General features: G+C 47.1%; 1 pseudogene; it reads left to right on the forward strand.

Moving 5' to 3' along the window:
* The first annotated feature begins 12129 nt into the window (after positions 1–12129).
* Positions 12130–17052, forward strand: LOC144285136 (RNA-binding protein 4B pseudogene; annotated as a pseudogene).
* The last annotated feature ends 1108 nt before the right edge of the window (positions 17053–18160 follow it).

The following is an 18160-nucleotide window of genomic DNA, read 5'->3' on the forward strand; positions in this document are numbered from 1 at the left end:
CAGGTCTCCAGTATCAGGCCCTGGGCTGAAGGCGGAAGTAAACTGCTGAGCCACCCGGGGTGCCCTCTTTCTCAGATTTTAATCAGATTAATATAATACATTGCTTTAAATTCGTTAGTTTGTCAGGACTTGGACTGTCGACCAACACTGAAAAGTAACTGTGTGCCATTCACAGGAAGGTGGAAGCACCTCAAGTGTCCGCCCACAGATGAATGTATAAACAAAACATGGTCTATCCCTACCATGGAAGCTCTGACAGCTAGAATTGGATAAAATGGCATATTTGGTGTTGTTTATATTTTACCATATTTAAAAATCTCTCCCCCCCAATGATGCAATGGTTAACATGGACAACAAGGTAGTTATTCTTCTCCTAGCTTCTGAAAATGTGCGGGTTGATAGACACCAGGATAAAATTAGGGACCTCCGAAGGTGCTTTGTCTCCCATTTGATAAAGGTTATAAAAAAGAGGGGAGAAAAGATCCATCCATGAGTGTTCCCCAAACTTTCCTGACTTACCATTTGAGAATTTATTTTCCTCTGTGCATAGATTTGTTCTAGGCCATTCTGGGGCTATTATTTTGCTTATGTGATAAAGATCCTCTTCTTTGGTGATGAGTTAACAGTAGCATTTCTCTCAAGGCTGCTACACCTCCCTTTCTTTATATAAAAGGAGAAGCAAGTGCTTGCAGAAGGAACCCATTTCTAGTGAATTTAGGTAAAGATACAAATATGAAAGCTTTGAATGCAGATTCTAGTTTTACCAAAAAGTCTGCACAGAATAGAGAATCCAGAAGTGGACTCTCAACTTTATGGTAAACTAATATTCGATCAAGGAGGAAAGACTATCCACTGGAAAAAAGACAGTCTCTTCAATAAATGGTGCTGGGAAAATTGGACATCCACTTTCTTGCACCATACACAATGATAAACTCAAAATGGATGAAAGATCTCAATGTGAGACAAGATTCCATCAAAATCCTAGAGGAGAACACAGGCAACACCCTTTTCGAACTTGGCCACAGCAACTTCTTGCAAGATACATCCGTGAAGGCAAGAGAAACAAAAGCAAAAATGAACTATTGGGACTTCATCAAGATAAGAAGCCTCTGCACAGCAAAGGATACAGTCAACAAAACTAAAAGACAACCTGCAGAATGGGAGAAGATATTTGCAAATGACGTATCAGATAAAGGGCTAGTTTCCAAGATCTATAAAGAACTTATTAAACTCAACAACAAAGAAACCAACAATCCAATCATGAAATGGGCAAAACACATGAAGAGAAATCTCACAGAGGAAGACATAGACATGGCCAACATGCACATGAGAAAATGCTCCGCATCATTTGCCATCAGGGAAATACAAATCAAAACCACAATGAGATCCCACCTTATCCCAGTGAGAATGGGGAAAATTGACAAGGCAGGAAACCACAAATGTTGGAGAGGATGAAGAGAAAAGGGAACCCTCCTGCACTGTTGTTGGGAATGTGACCTGGTGCAGCCACTCTGGAAAACTCTGTGGAGGTTCCTCAAAGGGTTAAAAATAGATCTGCCCTACCCAGCAATTGCACTGCTGGGGCATTACCCCAAAGATACAGATGCAATGAAACGCCGGGACACCTGCACCCCAATGTTTCTAGCAGCAATGGCCACAATAGCCAAACTGTGGAAGGAGCCTCGGTGTCCATCGACAGATGACGGATAAAGAAGCTGTGATCTCTGTATACAGTGGGATATTCCTCAGCCATTAGAAATGACAAATACCCACTATTTGCCTCGATGTGGATGGACCTGGAGCGTATTATGCTGAGTGAAATAAGTCAATCAGAGAACAAACAGTATATGGTATCATTCATTTGGGGAATATAAAAAATAGTGAAAGGGAATAAAGGGGAAAGGACAGAAAATGCGTGGAAAATATCAGGGAGGGAGACAGAATATGAGAGGCTCCTAACTCTGGGAAATGAACTAGGGGTGGTGAAGGGTAGGAGGGCGGGGGGTGGGGGTGAGTGGGTGACGGGGACTGAGGGGGGCACTTGATGGGATGAGCACTGGGTGTTATTCTATATGTTGGCAAATTGAACACCAATAAAAAATAAATTTATATAAAAAAAGTCTGAAAAAATCCCTCTCAACCATCATCTTTGCCTTTATTACCAAACGAAGAGGTAAAAAAAAACAACAACAACAACAACAAAAACAAAAAGAACAACAAAAAGCAAAAAGAACAACAACAAAAAACTCATCTTTATTCCCTGAAACATCGAGTCATTCTTATTGCTGAAAACCACTTTGCCGTGCAAGGACAAGACCCTGGACGTCCTTCTAAATCACTCTTAAACTACCGTTAAGGACGGTGGCCAGGACCGAGGAGGGGGATGTGTTCCTTGTTGCAAACATTGTCCTTTACCATTGGAGGGAAGAAGCATGTGTGCGCCATCGGGGAAACCCGGCCTGCGTTTCCTGCCCACGGTCGGTCTGTCCTCCCGTAAAACGCCTCCATATCAGCTCCCAAGTCAGTGAGGAGCCACCAGGGCGGTCAGCTACGGCAGGAGGAAACACGCAGAAGTGGAGTCAATAAGTGTCCTCTGCTTTATATTCATCATCCTCTGTCATCCTCCCAGGGCTTTCCCAAGGCAGGTCGTCTGAGATAAGGGACAGCTGAGCTCGTCTCACGTGCGTCCAAAGCACCGGAGCCCCTGGTTGAACCGAGGTGTGAGGGGGCCCAGGGAAAGTCCCCGCCTAGCATCTTCCCGGGACACCAGCATTGTGGGACGGCCACGGGGTCCCTGGAGGGATCCTGCAGCTCGCGCTCCTGATCTCCTGCACCCTCGGTCCGAGGTGCGGGTGTGCGACAGCTGCCCTGGGCCAGAGACCAGCCTAGAGCCCTGATCTCTCGCTGCCTCCGCCGGGACTAATACAGTATCGGTGAACAGTACAAATATGGGGACATTTCATCCCTAAAGAGAACTTCTCAAAATTCGTATTCGTAATATCTGTCCTCTGGCCATGTTGTCATTCCAATTCCATGCTGACGCCGGGGAATGGTGTGACCTGGGGCTTGTATCCACACGCCCCTGCCACCAAGTCTGAGTAGCTGCTGGTAGGCTTGGGGGGGCGTTGGGTTCTCCCACGATGTCCTCTTTTTTTTTTTTTTTTTCGATGTCCTCTTTATAAGGTTGACGTGCGTGGAGAAGCTCGATGTTTGAAAAGGATGCAAATCCCATCCTGAGTATGCATTTGACTCCCAGGGGCGCATGTAAGAGTCGGGCTTTCCTCTCTGGGGTCGTGTGAACCCGAGGAGGGAAGCGGGGGCTCTCTTGGGAAGAAGCTGGGCTGACCACCAGAAATTAGTGGGTCCACAGAACACTCCTCGGGCGGGACGTGAATTAAAACGGGGTCTTGTAGAAACATCACCTCTCTCTTTCCAGAAGACTTCCCGGCCGAGCCCTTGCTACCCTCCTGTTCACTGTTCTCCCATCACCGAGGCTCCCGTGGGAGGGGGCTTCCTCTTGCCCTGCAGCCCTTTTGGGATCGGACGTACTGAACGCCGAGATGCCTACAGCTAAGGACATGACGGTCCATTTGTCAACCCCGTCCGTCCACCGCCGGAAATGGAACCCTTCATCAAGCGCCATGAATGCTCCGAGGGCAAAACTCACGACCCGGCTGTGGTCCCACAGTCGTGGAAAATGTGCACTGAGCTGTGAGAATTGCCAGAAGTCTTGTGTTTCTGTTTTCTTTCATTGTGTTTTTTGTTTTGCTCTTCTCTGAACCCAGCCATTGGGGACATTGTGGCATTTTATCAAACGTGCCATCACTAAATCTTACATTTCAACATTCTTATATTCTCTAACCTTCCAACAAGTTGGGGAAAGAGCTCTCAAAGTATGGATTTTCAGGTGGTAAATACACGGAATCTCCGAGACTCAAAGAGAAATGCATGTTTACAATTTGCGGTTTTGACGGGAAGTGGTGTTTTCTGATTTGGTTCTCATCGTGCTGCCGCATTGCAAATGACATAATGATACTGAATCTGAGCACAGGCACTTGTAATGATAGGATGCGAGGGAATCATAGAAAGACGGTCCCCTGTTGCAAGGAAGTGTTGTGCCTCCGCTGCAGCTGGAGAGGGCAGTTGGCAATTTGCAACCTCTTCGCGGCTGAAGATGTTTAACAGATAAGATGGGATCGCTTCCCCAGGTGAGCTCCAGGTGGAGAAAATACTTGGCTTCCCATTCCTTCGAGAGGGAGGAAATGGCAAGAAAAGAAAACGCTGAGAGAGAGAGACAGACAATAAATCAAAAGCTAAATGACACCCGAGAATGGATGTTGAGTCCTTAGGAGCCCAAACATCAGCACTGCCTCATTAGGCCCATGCAAGGGGACATGCAGCGGAATTAGCGCAGCCGCACAGGCTCTTCCAGGCAGCAGTCTGGGCTGGTGGTGCCTTCATTCAGCCGAGGAGGGAGCCGCCGGCCCGGGCAGGAGCTGTGCCCGCCACTGGGAGGACGGGGATGTGGGGACAAGGTGTCACCCTCAAGGGCTCGCCTGGGAGAAGAGCGAGAGCACAGAGCATCCCGTCCGCGGGGGGGCGAGTGGCCTTCGAGACGGCCTTCCTTTAAAATCCCTTGGTTAAGGACATCGCAGCAAAGAACCGTGGATAATCCGCAGAGGAGAAATGAGCGTGACGTGAGTCCAGCCTTCGATCTCCAGGGTCGGTCGGCGGGACCCGGGGCAGCGGCCCAGGGAGGTGCAGGCGTGGGAGCTCCCCGGGGCAGGAGGGGCCCACACCCCCGAGCTCGGGCACCGGCGGGGCTTAGCCCGGGGACGCGCCGGGCCACTCAGGAGAGGAGCACGTGGGCCCGGGGCTCCTGGAGGCATCAGGCTGCTCTCGGCAGGTGTGTCCACTAGGGTCTGCTCCACCTGCAGGGGCCCACGATGCCGGGTGACCCTGTGGCCAGCACGGCCGCCCGCCGTCCCGAAATGGAGCCGCAGCTCAAGGCCGCTGTGGGACGAGGACATGGAGGCAGAGACGGTGCAGTTTCCATGGTGAGCCGCGGGCACCTGCTGGCGCGGCTGCATCGGGGCCTTTCCCGGGACGTGGGGCCCCCTCAGCACCAGGAGCTGGGGCGCCCAGGGGCTCAGTGCGGGAATCGTCTGCCTTGGGCTCAGGCCGTGACCTCAGAGTCCTGGGATCGAGCCCCGCGCCCCGCACAGCGGAAGGTCTGCTTCTCCCTCTGCCCTCCCTGCCCCCTGCTCATGCTTGGTCTCTGCCAAATAAATATATAAAATCTTAAAAAAAAAAAAAAAGAAGCCAGAAGCTTTTTATTCCTTTCAAGCAAGTTTTAACTGCGCGGATAGCCCCAAAGCCTTGCCGCAGGATTGTGTCCTCAGCGCACATCAGCCTGTCCCGCCACCACGTGGGATGTCCCGTCTGCAGCACCATCCTGCTCCTCCCGCCCCAACTTTCTGCCCTGCAGACAGTGATAGAGAGCAGCAAGGGCGCAGGCCTCTAAGCGGGGCACAGCGGGGGGGGGGGGGCCTTCCTGCTGCTTCTTCAGCTCCCGGGGGTTGGGGACATTTGTATGTCACACCCCACATTATTGCCTGATTTTTTCCTAATTAAAAAAAAATCGAAGGAGGGGAAGATGGCAGAGGAGTAGGGTCCCCAAATCACCTGTTCCCACCAAATTACCTAGATAACCTTCAAATCATCCTGAAAATCTACGAATTAGGCCTGAGATTTAAAGAGAGACCAGCTGGAGTGCTACAGTGAGAAGAGTTCGGCTTCTATCAAGGTAGGAAGACGGGGAAAAAGAAATAAAGAAACAAAAGGCCTCCAAGGGGGAGGGGCCCCACAAGGAGCCGGGCTGAGGCCGGGGCGAGTGTCCCCAGGACAGGAGAGCCCCGTCCCGGAGGAGCAGGAGCTGCACCAACCTTCCCGGGAGGAAAGGGGCTCGCAGGGAGTTAGAGCAAGACCCAGGAGGTCGGGGATGCCCTTGGGCTCCCTGAGACACTAACAGACACCTGCGCCCCGGGAGAGTGCGCTGAGCTCCCTAAGGGCTGCAGCACGCAGGGCGGGACCCAGAGCAGCTCCGAGGGGCTCGGGGGGGGGCTCCGCAGAGGGGGCTGCGGGGCGGGAGCAGCTGGGGGGGGCCAGGGCAGAGGAAGAGGCTCCGGGGAGAGGGCTGCGGGGGCGGGAGCAGCTCAGAGGGGCTCAGGCGGTGGCTCTGCGGAGGGGGCTGTGGGGCAGGAGCAGCTGGCTGGGGGGCTTGGGCTGGAGGAAGAGGCTCCGGGGAGGAGGCTTCGGGGCGGGAGCAGCTTGGAGGGGCTCGGGCGGAGGAAGAGGCTCCGCGGAGGGGGCTGCGGGGCGGGAGCAGCTCTGAGGGGCTGGGGGCGGCTCAGCGGAGGGGGCTGCAGGGCGGGAGCAGCTCGGGGTCTTGGGCGGAGGAAGAGGCTACACGGAGGGGGCTGCGGCGGCGGCTCCGCGGAGGGGGATGCGCGGCGGGAGCAGCTTGGAGGGGCTCGGGCGGAGGAAGAGGCTCCGGAGAGGGGGCTGTGGGGCGGGAGCAGCTCGGCGGGGGCTCGGGTGGCGGCTCCGCGGAGGGGGCTGCATGGAGGGAGCAGCTTGGAGGGGCTAGGGCAGAGGAAGAGGCTCCGCGGAGGGGTCTGCGGGGCGGGAGCGCAAATCCAACAGCGCAGGCCCCACAGCACAGGGCGCCAGGACACAGCCCAGGATCTGGCCTCCCCCGGGACAGGCAGAGGCCCGGAGGGCCCAGGACAGCAAAGACTCTCCTGCCCCAGGCTGAGCAGATCAGCAGCCCCGCCCTGGAGCCTCAAAGCCCCGCAGACCAAGAGCTTTGTAGTTACTGCAGGAGCTGACTCCAGGGCTCCAGACCTGCTTCCACCACTGCGGTTGTTATTCCAGGGGCCTCACGGGGTAAACAACCCCCACTGAGCCCTGCACCAGGCAGGGGGCAGAGCAGCTCCCCCAAGTGCTAACACCTGAGAATCAGCACAACAGGCCCCTCCCCCAGAAGACCAGCTAGACGGACAACTTCGAGGGGAATTCAAGGGACTTAAAGTATACAGAATCAGAAGATACTACCCCGTGGTTTTGTTTTGCTTTGTTTTGTTTTCTTTTGTTTTGCTTTTTTTTTTAATTTTTTTTATTTATTTATGATAGTCACAGAGAGAGAGAGAGGCAGAGACACAGGGAGAGGGAGAAGCATGCTCCATGCACCGGGAGCCCGATGTGGGATTCGATCCCGGGTCTCCAGGATCGGGCCCTGGGCCAAAGGCAGGCGCCAAACTGCTGTGCCACCCAGGGATCCCTTGTTTTGCTTTTTGATTTCTGTTTGCTTCCCCCACCTTTTTTTTCACTTTATTCCTTTTTCTTTCTTTTTTTTCTTTTTTCTTCCTTTTTTCTTTTTTCTTTTTCTCTTTTCTTTCCTTCTTTCTCTCCTCTCTTTTTCTCCTTTTCCCAATACAACTTGTTTTTGGCCACTCTGCACTGAGCAAAATGACTAGAAGGAAAACCTCACCTCGAAAGAATCAGAAACAGTCCTCTCTCCCACAGAGTTACAAAATCTGGATTACAATTCAATGTCAGAAAGCCAGTTGTCAGAGAGATGGAGAAAAGACAGCAAATAGATCCTACACCCAGCAGAAGAAGAGGGTTAAAAACGATTTGAGCAGAACTCAATGAAATAGAGACCAGAAAAACTGTGCGACTGATCAACAAAATCAGGAGTTGGTTCTTTGAAAGAATTAGTAAGATAAACCATTAGCCAGCCTTATTAAAAAGAAGAGAGAAAAGCCTCAAATTAATAAAATCATGAATGACAAAGGGGAGATCGCTACCAACACCAAGGAAATACAAACGATTTTAAAAACTTATTATGGGCAGCCATATGCCAATAAATTAGGCAATCTAGAAGAAATGGACAGATTTCTGGAAAACCACAATTAACCAAACCTGGAACAGGAAGAAATAGAAAACCTGAACAGGCCGATAACCAGGGAGGAAATTGAAGCAGTCATCAAAACCCTCCAAAGACACAAAAGTCCAGGGCCAGATGGCTTCCCTGAGGAATTCTATCAAACGCTTAATGAAGACACTGTACCTATTCTACTACAGCTGTTTAAAAGACAGAAAAAGATGGAGTACTTCCAAACTTCTTCTATGAGGCCAGCATCACCTTAATTCCAAAACCCAACAAAGACCCCACCCAGAAGGAGAATTAGAGACCAATATCCCTGATGAACATGGATGCAAAAATTCTCAACAGGATACTAGCCAATAGAGGCCAACAATATATTAAGAAGATGATTCAAAATGACCAAGTGGGATTTATACCCGGGATGCAATGCTGGTTCAACACACGTAAAACAATCAATGTGACTGACCATATCAGCAAGAGAAAAAACAAGAACCATCTGACCCTCTCAATAGAGGCAGAGAAAGCATTTGACAAAATACAGCATCTGTTCCTGATCAAAACTCTTCAGAGTGTAGGGAGAGAGGGAATATTCTTCAGCATCTTAAAAGCCATCTACGAGAAGCCCACAGCAACTTTCTCAATGGGGAAGCACTGGGAGCCTTTCCCCTAAGATCAGGAACAGGACAGGGATGTCCACTCTCACCACTGCTATTCAACATAGCACTAGAAGTCCTAGCCTCAGCCATCAGGCAACAAAAAGGAATAAAAGGCGTTCAAATTGGCAAAGAAAAAATCAAACTCTCCCTCTTCGCAGATGACATGATACTTTACATAGAAAACCCAAAAGAGTCCACCCCAAGATTGCTAGAACTCATACAGCAATTTGGCAGTGTGGCAGGATACAAAATCAATGCCCAGAAGTCAGTGGCATTTCTGTACACTAACAACGAGACTGAAGAAAGAGAAATTAAGGAGTCAACCCCATTTACAATTGCACCCAAAAGCATAAGATACCTAGGAATCAACCTAACCAAAGAGGTAAAGGATCTATACCCTAAAAACTACAGAACGCTTCTGAAAGAAATGGAGGAAGACACAAAGAGATGGAAAAATATTCCATGCTCATGGATTGGAAGAATTAATGTTGTGAAAATGCCAATGCTACCCAGGGCAATTTACACATTCAATGCAATCCCTATCAAAATACCATGGACTTTCTTCAGAGAGTTGATACAAATCATCTTAAGATATGTGTGGAATCAGAAAAAACCCCGAATAGCCAGGGGAATATTGAAAAAGAAAACCATAGCTGGGGGCATCACAATGCCAGATTTCAGGTTGTACTACAAAGCTGTGGTCATCAAGACAGTGTGGTCCTGACACAAAAACAGACACATAGATCAATGGAACAGAAGAGAGAATCCAGAAGTGGACCCTCAACTTTATGGTCAACTAACATTCTACAAAGCAGGAAAGCCTACCCACTGGAAAAAAAGACAGTCTCTTCAATAAATGGTGCTGGGAACACTGGACATCCACATGCAGAAGAATGAAACTGGATCATTCTCTTACATCATACACAAAGATAAACTCAAAATGATGTAAGATCTAAATGTGAGACATTCCATCAAAATCCTAGAGGAGAACACAGGCAACACCCTTTTTGAACTCGGCCACAGTAACTTCTTGCAAGATACATCCATGAAGGCAAGAGAAACAAAAGGAGAAATGAACTATTGGGACTTCATCAAGATAAGAAGCTTCTGCACAGCAAAACTGAAAGACAACCTACAGAACGGGAGAAGATATTTGCAAATGACACACCAGATAAAGGGTTAGAAACCAAGATCTATAAAGAACTTATTAAACTCAAAAGCAAAGAAACAACCAATCCAATCATGAATTGAGCAAAAGACATGAACAGAAATCTCACAGAGGGAGACATAGACATGGCCACCAAGCACATAAGAAAATGCTCCACATCACTGGCCATCAGGGAAATACAAATCAAAACCACCATGAGATCCCACCTAACACCAGTGAGAATGGAGAACATTAACAAGGCAGGAAACAACAATTTTTTGTCTGCTTTTTATTTAAAAGACCATAATTCTTTGGGGGGTGATACAAGATTGCTTTCCAGTCAGATCATAATTTCCACAATTTCTGTAATAACTATAAATTTGAAAGTTTCTCACTCTCCCCACCCCAATTCACTTTTGGCACCTGTGTGTGAAATGTCACTTCCAAAAAAAGGGGGAAAATATGCTGAATACTGGGTTTTCATCACACAGTACTCCTTTCGTGAGGAAAAATGTTCTGGTTGCTAAATTGAGAATATTGATACAAGAATGCTTAACAATATCTCATCAGTAAAAGCTTTTTTCTAACCAACTCTATGGCTGTCTCAGAAGAAAATTACATAGAAATAGCAGCCAATTCCTAGAGGTAAAAAGGCAATGGCTTATCTTCTCCTTTTCCACTTCTCCTAATTTTACATTTAGAATTAGAGCAAATCTATGAGAGGTAGCAGAAGGTCTGGCACAGGCTCTGGCTTCATGATTTGAAAATACAATTTCAACTCATCACATTCTTCAGAAGAACTCATTATACTTAAAAGAAACACACAAAGAGGCTCTCTTCACCTCTGCATGCAGAGGTTGACCAGAAGGACATACATTGGTTACCAACAGAGAAGGATGAGCCTACGATCTGGCAATTAGGAGATGGTGTATCCAAAGATATAGTCTTGACCTGGTTAGAAAACTGTGTCATTTGTAAAGTATATTACTCTTGAGTCTTCACTTACTTGCTAAAAAGAAGCTTCTACACAAAAATCAGGATGCTACAGGAGAGAAATAGCTAACACAGGCTATAGTTGGCTAATCTTTAAACACAAAGAATTCAACTTTCATTTTTCATATGTGTGAAGGGTTTGTGAGCTTGTTACTGACCTATTTGGCCCAATTCATATTTATTTTTATTTTATCCACCGTGCTTCAGATCCATGGGGTATTGCCAAAAAACTTATCCCAAAAATCTCTCAATTTTTATTAGAGCTTAATGGATTTATTTGAATACTTCTGTTAAGCTGATAAGAGTTAGGGAGAGTCTTATCCTACTCCCTTCCCCAAACCTAATTAGACATTTTTATTTCAAAACAAAAGATGGTGATATTATAAAACTAGGGAGGGAAATAAGATGCTATGACAGTACACTTCTTTTTAGTTAACACTTATTTCTTACCTATAGCACTACGTATGTGATAAAACTTTTGGGAAGGAGAAGGGAAGAAGGAAATTCCAAAGCCTCCCAACAAAGTAGCCATTCCAATGCATGGACAAGGGCTTATTTCTCCTGCCAGCCACTGATTCACAAATATTTTCCCCTTTTAAAGAAGTATGTGTGAATGAGGTTGGGGAGAGCAAGGAACACATCAAGGCGTCAACTATACTCTTCTCTTAATGAGCCCGCCCTATGTCCTTAGTGGCGACTGACTTCATCCGCCATCTTGGCTTTCACGGTAAGCAACATCTTTCTTTAAAACTTTTCTTGTTCTTGCTGCTTTTCTTGCCGTTCTTGTCTTTGTTCTCGGACATGTTTTTGGCTCTGATTTCTCTCTTTAGGTCAAAGAATACCTTGTCCACATTGGCTCGCGTTTTAGCTGATGTCTCCACGTACTGCACACCCCACTCCTCTGCTTTAGTCCTTGCCTCTTCGATGGGCACCTGCCTCCGCTCCTCTAGGTCGGACTTGTTTCCCATGACAAGCAATGGACTTGCCTTTTTTTTTTTTCTGGACCACATATCCATAATGGACATACAGTGCCCAAGGCCCTCAGATGCAAGAAAATATCGTCCTTGTCTATGCTATACACCAACCAAGTAACAACTGCTGCCACATCCTGGGCTCTCCTGGAAAGAGAGGTTCCTATAGACACTGGCGTGTGACCATCCACATCCAGCTGTCCATTGAGCCTTGGGAGGCATAGCTACTGAGGTCTCCTCAATGCAGGAGAGAGTCGAACTTGAGGCCGCGGGCTTATCCCACCTGCAGGGGAAGTCTCCCCTGTTCTTCCTCAGTCCCTTGCTGGATGCCACCATACCAGAGAAGGTCAGCCATCCCCAGTCCCCTTGGCTATGTAGGGAGCCCCCATGACATCAACTGAGTGAACTGCAATGGAGTTTGTCTACTTTATGGATGGTATGAGCACCATGCTACAGGGGGGGAGCTCATGTGGAATATTTATGTCCCTAATAAAGGACACAACCCACCCAACAGTCAGCAGTAGAAGCCAAGCTTTAGGCTGCCATTTAGCTCTGGATGCCCTGGTCAGCAAATGGTTCCATCAGCACCTCTTACAAACTCTTGGGCCACTGTCTAAGAGTTGTTCCTTTTAGGGTAAGGAACTCAGGGCACTCTTGCCTCAGAGATACCCCAAATATAAATCAAAATCACAGATGTCCCCACATGCAGTAAGGCCACAATGCAAGGCCTCCCTGGGACACCACTTGTCCTCCTTGGTGTTCCAACATTACAGATCGTGGCCAGACGCTCATTTTGCTTCTCAGGATACATAATGCTGGCCCTACAGGAGGGACTCAATAAGTAAAATCCCACCTCCCCTGGAGACCACAAGCAGCCAGTGGAACTGAGAGGCACACACTGGTCTCCTCAAACAACTCCTATTTAAGCTTCAAGGTGTCAAACGGGCCTCCAGTGGAGGCCATCAGGGGCCTTGACAACACAGAGTTTCAAGACAAAAGGATGCACGTGCAGTTATCCACAAGCCGACTTCGGACTGCCCCTGGGATGGGAGACCAGAGTGGCTGCTATCGGCGTGGGAAAGAGGGGCACTGGTCCAAAGAGTGTCCAGTAGATCGCACAGGTCGTGTGGCGGACTTTACTGAGCAGCATAACGGACAGTATGGAGCAGTGCGCACGCCGTACACCCTGGGCTGCGGGGAACCCACGTGTTACAACGATGCATATGGAGCATCGACTCCTAGAAGCGCTACCGGGTCCGCTCTTATGAGGCAGTGGCGGCGGCAGCAGCAGCCTCTGCGTACAACTGCGCGGAGCAGTCCATGTCCCATCTGCCTCACGACCAGAGCACAGCTGGGACCAGTCACCCCAACCCCACTTCTGTTGATCCCTACGACAGACACCTGTTGCCGAGCTCAGGGGCTGCTGCCACTTCGGCTCTGTGGCTGCTGCCGCTGCCAACACCTTGTCCTACTATGGAAGGGACAGGAGCCCCCTTCGTCGTGCCACAGCTGTGCTCCCCACGGTTATGGGCCAGAGAGTGAGCTGCCGCAGGCCTCAGCAGCTGCACGGATTCTCTGTATGGCATGGCCCAGTGTGAGCGGGAGCACATGTGGACCGAGCACGGTGCTCAGCCTTTAGAAACTGGAGGTAGGATCATTGCGGACTGAACCCTGGGCTGCGGTCATATATGAGAACCTGCTCCGCGCGTCCCCTTGCCACGATGTTTCCATTGCTTCGTGTTTGAGTAAACAAAGGAGTTTGTGACCAACTGTGTTTTCTTTCTTAATTTAATTCTTATAAGTTGACTTATCTTTCCTCTTGATACTAGTCCCTGTAGCCTTTCACTCCGTTCCTTATATTCTCAGCCTCTGAGCAGCCCTAGGTAAGGATTATGCTGGCATCCCCTTTTTCCTGTACCGTGGATCCCCCTCTTATCTTGCTTTCCTTAGGAATTGAGCCCTTCTCCCTGTCTACCTGCAACATCTCCTTTCCCTTTAAAATGACCATGTAGTGGCACGAGACCTTTTACTCTTCTGTTAGCTCTGGGCCCTAACGTTGAGGCTAATCTTCTGAAACTGCTAGGACCATTGGGGTTTTGGGGGTGGGGGTTGTTGTTTTGTTTGTTTTGCTTTATGTCTGACCTGTGATCATGGTACAGCATTAGCTGAAATTTAGCCTTGTTTTATTTCACTCCTCCCACTTTTTAAAAAATATTTTGACAAATAAACGTTTCTAACACTTAAAAAAAAGTGAGAGAAAGAGGGAGAGTACGAGCAGGGGGAAAGGCAGAAGGAGAGACAAAGCGTTCCAAGCAGCCTTCTTGCCGAACATGCAAAGCTTGGCATTTGGCTTTATCCGACAACCAAGAGATCATGACCTGAGCCAAGATCAAGCGGGATGCGTAACCGACTGAGCCACTCAGATTTTATTGATTTATCCATGAAAGACACAGAGAGAGACAGAGACACTGGCAGAGGGAGAAGCAGGCTCCATGCAGGAAGCCCAATGTGGGACTCGATCCGGGTCTCAAGGATCACGCCCTGGGCCGAAGGCAGGTGCTCAGCCACTGAGCTACCCAGGAGAGGAAAAAAGGGGTTTCTGAGGCAGAGCAGCATAAAGAGACACAAGGAGACATGAAATTATATGGCTTGCTCACACAACGCTGGTAGTGAAGTATGGCTGAAACCTCAAAGGCTGCAGATGGAGTGTTAATATGTTTTCAATGACGCATTTACAAGTTTTGACTTATTCTATAGTCAAAGAGTGAGTTATGAGCAGATGACATGATTCTTTCTGTATTTGTATTCAAATTAAAAGGGAATGGAAGAAAAAAATAGGGAGATTACTGTCTCTCTAATTTATTTGTTACTCCTTGCTGTTTCTTAAACTTCAGAATAGAATTACTACCATCATTTTTTTACAGTTTTTTTAATGTCTTTTATTTTTAATTCTTTTAAGTAATCTCTCTGCCCAACATAGGGCTTGAATTCATGACCCTGAGATAGATAGAGTTGCATGCCCTACCAACTGAGCCAGCCAGGAGCTCCATTATTCATTGATCATCTTCATAACTACAACTTTTTATATTCTTTGTTTTCCTCATCATCACTTAGCTGCTTTGTTTTCTTTGCAGCCTGTTCCACTAAGGAGCAGTTGGTGGCCTCTCTTATTCTTTAACTTGAACAAACAGAAGGAGTAGCAATGTAAAAGGGTCCAGGGCCAACTTGACTTCAAATTCTTCCTCATTTCCAATGTGTCTTACAAGACCTCTCTTTTTGTTTCATTCTCTAGGATTAGAAGAAAGCCTTTGTTGTAATTTTAGTTAGCCTTATTAATGACACCTTTCCTTTATTTCAAATATTTGAGAATGTTTATATTATATGTAGGGATGAAGTTGAAGCCCACTGTTTGGGAGCCAAGACTGTATAGGAAAGACAGTATATAATACTTTGTGATATGAATGATTTATCTATCTCAGATTTCAGGTTACTGTTAACACTATTCTAAAAAGACAGTATCCATATATAGAAACATTTCTTATTGATAATGTTTTATGTAACTAAGTATTATGAAGATGAGTCCTTTTTGGTTTGATCTCTTTTTCCCAAATTAGGAATGAGTATTAAGATTTAGCATCAAGTTTATGATATATTTGAATTTTTGCTCCATGCATGCAACTTAATTTTTGTAAGTTAATACTGAGTTTTATAATATTAAAAAAGGGTGTCAGCCTCACATGCCCAGTTGGTGACAATGTGGGAAGCTAGTAGGGATGGGTCAGCTTAGAGCAAGTTAAGTACTGCATGAATGTATTCCAATTCAAAAGAAGAAAAACCATTCTGTCTGCCAAACAAAATATATTCTGAAGGCTGGCTGTTTTGTAATACTTGATCTGAAATTTTTGGGGTCTGAAATTTATAAAAGAATTAAATTATAAAATGCTAAATGGCTTACCTTTATTATGAAGTCATCAGTTACTTTATTTTTTTATTTATTTATGATAGTCACACAGAGAGAGAGAGACAGAGAGAGAGAGAGGCAGAGACATAGGCAGAGGGAGAAGCAGGCTCCATGCACCAGGAGCCTGATGTGGGATTCGATCCCGGGTCTCCAGGATCGCGCCTTGGGCCAAAGGCAGGTGCCAAACTGCTGCGCCACCCGGGGATCCCAATCTGTTACTTTAAAATCAAAAGAGAAGAAGAACTGGGGGTGGTGGAAGGGGAGGAGGGCAGGGGGTGGGAGTGAATGGGTGACGGGCACTGGGGGTTATTCTGTATGTTAGTAAATTGAACGCCAATAAAAAATTAAAAAAAAAGAAATAAAGCAAATATCTTGAAACCTAGTTATTACAAATTGCCATCTGTATTTATAATAACATTGGTAGCTATTTTTTTCTAATAAGATGAGTGGAATTTCCTTGATTATAGGTTTATTTTTATTATTTTCTATTTTGAAACGGCCAATATGCTTATGAGTAAGATTTGTGTGGTCAGCTTCTGTTCTTTCATAAACTTCAGATAAAAATCATTTTAGCTGTAACCAAAACCTGAAGTCTTTAAAAAATGGCAGATGTTAATTTAAAAACAGCATATACTAATTTAGTTTGCTGTGTGATTATGGTCTAATGGAAGTTTCATAAGCTTTCTTTTCCCCTAACTCAGAAAAGTATATGTCAGAGTTTTGGAGTATGTCCTTAGCCAAGAATTTTATCCACTTAACATATGTTTACAAACTTATATAAAGCAAAAAAGAATGTAGGTAACTATAGTGAGCAAGAAATATAGTTTTGCTCATATTATCTGATGTTTGCCAAAAGAAGAATAAAAGATGTATGAATTAAATCATACAGAGAAAAATACACGTTTGAGGAAATTCAACAAGAAACAGATATCCCTGAAAGAGAACTTGGTAGAGCCCTGCAGTCCCTCGCCTGTGGTAAACCAACACAGCGGATTCTTACAAAAGAACCCAAGTCCAAGGAAACAGAAAATGGCCACAGATTCACAGTTAATGATCAGTTCACATCCAAAGTACACAGAGTCAAGACTCAAACAGTTGCTGCCAAACAAGGTGAATCTGACCCAGAAAGGAAAGAAACGAGGCAGAAAGTAGATGACGACAGGAAACATGAGATCGAAGCTGCTATCCTGCGGATAACGAAATCCAGAAAGAAGATGCAGCACAGTGTGTTAGTAGCAGAGGTAACTCAGCAGGTGAAGGCTCGATTCTTCCCAAGTACAGTTGTTATTAAGAAACATATAGAAGGACTTATTGAAAGAGAATATTTGGCACGAACACCTGAGGATTGCAAAGTATACACATATGTAGCATAAAATGCGTTCAGAAATTTGATTTATCCTTGGACTGTACTCTTCGCATGGACTGAGAAGTTCTTTTAAATCATTAAATATTAAGACGACCATCTCTTCTATTAAATTACAGCACATGTTCTAGACCATTCAGATCAAGCCTTTACTCCCTTTGAGAGTTTTCAACATCAATTGATTGAGCTTCAGGCTTTACAGAGTTTATCCCTGTAGAGATCATCTTTTTTTTTTTTTTTTCTGGTTCTTCAAAATTTTATTAACAAAACCAGGGAGAGGGGAGGCAACAGTGAGCAAACTGCACAGTCCCACCCAGGCACAGAGAACGGAGAGACAGAGGGACAGACAAGGACAGAAGAAAATCCTGAGACCCTCTGATACGGGCAGCAGGGTAGTCAAATGGTGGGTGGGCACAGGGAGAAACTCAGGGACCACTGGAGAAACAGATGAATGGCAGAGCAGCCAAACGGGGGATTCGGGCGGCTCCGGGCCTGGAATGCAGAGCGTGGGGACTTCGGGGCCAGTGAGGCTCAGCGGTCAGCACTGGAGCGCGGCTCGGGAGTGAGCGGGTCATGCTGGATCATGAGGTGCAGCGTCAGGGCCAGTGATCCTGCCCGTCAGTCCCAGCCGTGCGAACGGTGCGTTCCTGCTCAAACAGCTCGTCCGGCTTGTACCACGCGTGCACACGCTCCAGGGCCACTCCAGCAGCCGCAACCTCTCCCAGCAGTAATGCGGGTACACTGGCGTTTGGGCAGGAGGCAGAAGTCACCCGCGAGCTAAAGACATCACGCACAAGAGGACACCCACGTACCTCATCAGCTGGCACTTCGGGGTCCCGGGAGTGCTCGGGGCACAGCACCTGGAGCCGTTTACAGTATGTCTTTCTCTGAGGGTTGTAGACATCACAGAAGAGTCGTGTAGCTCCCTCAATGTGTGTGGGGTACGTGGACCCAAAGGACGTCTGGCTCTCGTACTTGGCAGCAGCGCTCCATGTGGCGCAAGGCAACACGTGGGTTGATAGGGTGCCCACAGGAGATGCAGAAGATCTGCAGGTCCGTGTCATCACTGTCACCCTCATTGCTTTTCCAAACAAGGGCCTGTTCTGGGATTGTGGGTG

Source organism: Canis aureus, chromosome 15 (genome assembly GCF_053574225.1).
Source record: "Canis aureus isolate CA01 chromosome 15, VMU_Caureus_v.1.0, whole genome shotgun sequence".
NCBI lineage: Eukaryota > Metazoa > Chordata > Mammalia > Carnivora > Canidae > Canis > Canis aureus.